Source organism: Neodiprion virginianus, chromosome 5, assembly GCF_021901495.1.
Source record: "Neodiprion virginianus isolate iyNeoVirg1 chromosome 5, iyNeoVirg1.1, whole genome shotgun sequence".
NCBI lineage: Eukaryota > Metazoa > Arthropoda > Insecta > Hymenoptera > Diprionidae > Neodiprion > Neodiprion virginianus.
Window position 1 is genome coordinate 10,493,536 of NC_060881.1, and position 4,008 is coordinate 10,497,543.

Genomic DNA, 4,008 nt, shown 5'->3' on the forward strand with positions numbered 1-4,008 from the left:
AGCCGAATGTTGAATAGACGAAGTTCAGCGTCGCTTTTCTACGATTCTATGGACTCCCGCTCGCAACTTTACCATGCGTATGAGCATATGCTATTAGCCGTTGCGCACGGGGCAATTGCAATTGGTGGGGGCTGCGCTACTGAAAATGAACATATACTAAATTATGTAATGTGTTGAATAAAATTGACGTGTAATGTATTACATGATTTATCTTGTAAAAACAAAAAAAAAATATATAAAAAATTACATAATAAATTATAAAAACATGAGTCATCAGATATACTAGATCGAAAATAATGTATCAACTATACAGATGACTACAAAAATCAGCTGCACAGATGACAATATTTCGTTCGTTAATTGTCAATGGACGACTATACATATAGTATATTGCTGATAGTAATCTTCACAGACCAGTATTTGCGTTAATATTGCCCTACATGTACTTGGCTCATTATCGTAGCATTCGGCAGGCAAATCGGTTTGTTCTTCCAATTCTGGTTCATCTAGCTTTATTAGAATTTCGACATTCTGCGTCAAAGAATCTAATAAGGACTCTGGGTCAGCAGGCAATTCATTTTCCAAATAAAACGGATTATTTTGACTTCATTTTTAATTAACTTTATTTAACTTATGCGGTAAATTTTTTTTTCGCAACAGTACCGATTCAGTGTACAGTTTGCAAAGCCTTTGCTCTCTGAACAAGAATCTTTTCGTGATCATCTAAGATTGATAAAATATGAAGCTGAAGTTGGTGACGTTAATCTACCGAAACGTCGATACAAAAATTACCATTTTACTGCTTCAGAATAACTGGACGCGTCGAATTTACCAAGTCTTTTGAAAGTGCGTTAGCTAACGTTGAAAAACAGCAATGGGCAAAACGTGAAAACGTTATCAATGGTTATCACTAGGGGTGGGATGCAAAAATTTGCAAAAAATGCATCAGCTAATATTTGACTGGCTCCCGACGTCTGACCCTCACCATGATTGATTTTGTTGAAAATTTTTTCTGCAATTGTCCCAACTCTGGAATAGTACCCTCAATTTTTTCAGATTTTTTATTCAACCGATTAATTACTTCTAAATATTGAGAGTGGTTTTGAAAAGGACCTTTTCTTAAATTCGCAAAACTGCTCAACTGTTTTTTCTTTTCCAAATATTTCAAGGCCGGCCCATGATGGACCGATTTTTTTTTTTTTTTTAAGATGACTCATAACTTTTTTGATCAGCTAAAACATTGTTCAAACGGACTGAAAATTTCGAAAATATTCTCAAAACTTCTATTTTTTAATTAGGACACTTCTAGACCGGTTTCATTATAATGTTGATAGAAAAAAGTTAAATGTGCTAAGAAAAAAAAAAAAAAAAAAAAAAATGGAATAAATCGCTCGATAATGGAACTGATCCAGAAATTTTCAGACCATTCAAACAATCTTCCAGCTGACTACAAAAATTTAAAGAGCTGAAAGAAAATGTGGAAAATTGGCCCATCATGAATTTTTGATAATTTTAAAACAGATCCTTTTCCAACTAATTTTAAATATTTATGAATAATTGAACAGTTCAATTAAAACTCTGAAAAAATTTAGGGTACTGTTTCACAGTTGGGACAGCTAAAAAAAATTTTTATGAAGAAAATCAGAAATGGCAAGGGTCAGACGTTGGTCGGGGTTGCATGGAATTCCCCAAATATAAACATGCACACTCAACAATGTTTCTGCAGAAATTATCATTTGGTGACAAACAATTTTCAAGGCAGGAATTTTGGAATAAATTATCGTCACATGATATTGGTCAGATGCTTATAAACTATACGCGGCTAAAGCGGTCGGAAGCGTGTGAAATAGAGAGAGAGAATCAAGCGCTAAATAGATCTCTGCAATATACTGTTCTTTATTATCGCGTAGGATAAGAACGAATTTCTAGAACACGCTTCCAGGTCGGACCGATATAGTCCAGTCAAATAGTGATTCAACCTTGGAATGAAAGATGATAAGCTATAAATTTGTATAAACAAATGTAAATCTATTAAAATTCAAGTTTAAATGTGGGAGGGATTTTTTCTGTTATTTTTATTATTAATAGCAAGCGTTCATCTTAATATTCCTGTTAGGAAGTAATTAGTGAATAACGATTAATTAGTAAATAGCTAAGGTTTCTTCATATTTATAATATTTTTAATAAGTAATTAACTTTGTAAATTGTACTATGTATTGGATTCCACAGTTGACCTGGTATTCATAATGGTTTCTTGACCTCGGTAATGTTGAAGTAAATATTTTCCTTGGAAATGAAGGTCAGTAACAACACCAAGAAGGAAATTCTGCGCAAAAGAAACAAGGTATTTACAAAAAGCCGAGTTTTGGGATCTTTAATTTCGAATATCTTGGATAACGTATATAAGATTCTATGAGACTTTTGAGCTAACTTACAAAATCTTAAAACAAAGATTTATACAAGTTTATAGCTTATTATCTTTCGTTCCAAGGTTTACCCCGTTTTTCACCTTTTAATATAGATTTGTTTAAGAAGAAAACCGATGTGATAAATAATATGAAGTCTGAACCGTTCTTTGGCTTGAATAAATTATAATTAAAATCGTGTATAAATTACCCGAAACGCGTGAAACTCTTTTTCGATCTAACGCAAATTGCATGGGTCATGTTTCACAGTTTTATTTCAAAATTACGTACATACTTGAAACGTTTCTGTTTCATTTTTAATTTTTTACTGGTACTTCATTTCGAAGATTGCGAAGGTGAAAAAATTGCCTTGGAAAAACACGCGACGAGGCTCGAAACACACCGGAAACGTTGAAATATGTACTATGCGATCGATTCGCGAGGGTCAACCTCGTATTTTGTGGTCTAACCTCGCAGTTAGTTATACGTTAGGCTCGGTGCTTATTTTTAGACTCGGTGAGTATAAGGTTGTAGGTGGATATAGATATAAGATGAGATTAGTGCAGCCGCGCATATTGTTTACCCGGAAGTCGTGGTTAGGCATCCAAGACTATACATTAATGCATTAGGAATTTCGTGTCTTCAAGCACTGCATATAAGAATGTAGTGTGTAGATGATATGTTTACCCTTTTGAATTCTTGCTTCTAATGAGAAGCCACGCAAGACGGGCAAAGCCGTCTATTAAATGATATGCGGATGTGCATATCATTAATTCCGAGAAGAAAATTGTTGGAGAATGTAAATTCGAAAATTTGGTGAATTCGAAAAATTAACGACGGAGCCAGGAATCGAAATCACCAAATTTTCGAATTTACTTTCTTCACTATACATTAATATCTCTAAGTACCAAGCCCCTTCACTTCAGAAAGAGAATAATCGATACATGGAAAATTACGAGCTATTTATGAGCTCTCAGAATATTCAAGTCCCGATTTTTGAGCTCAATCATTCGAGCAGGAATTAGTGATGTTGGATGGGAGGGGGAAGGGCTGACTACCTTCGTACCTGCCCCCCCACCCCCTGCCCCCACTGTGGAAAAACATATTAGCAAAAAATTGAAAATACCAAAACTATAAGCAAAATTCATAAGTTCTTTGGATACACTTACGGGGGGTAATACTCATATAAATATTACTCATACTCTCATGCACCGGATGCACATCCCTGTTCCATGCCAACATGAGGGGTTTGAACTGTGTCAATATCACAGCCTCAGAGGAAAGGACATTTGAACTGGCAAATAAACAGTCCTTTTTTCAATGCTTAAATTGCAAACAAAATGGGTTCAGTTCTCCACTCATGATCTACATTGAGATAATTAAAGAAAATTCCGCCAAGATCGCTGAAATTACATCTGAGGTCGAAAACAACAAAAAAGATATCCCCGACACTGAAGAGGATCTTCAAACCGTCAAAAATAACGTGGCAACTTTCAAAAACGATGACACTCATACCTCGGAATTTGATAAAAACACACGCGAAATTTGGTTGTCAGAACTGAAATCACGCCAGATCAGAGAATTCAACATTATTGGGAGTAAT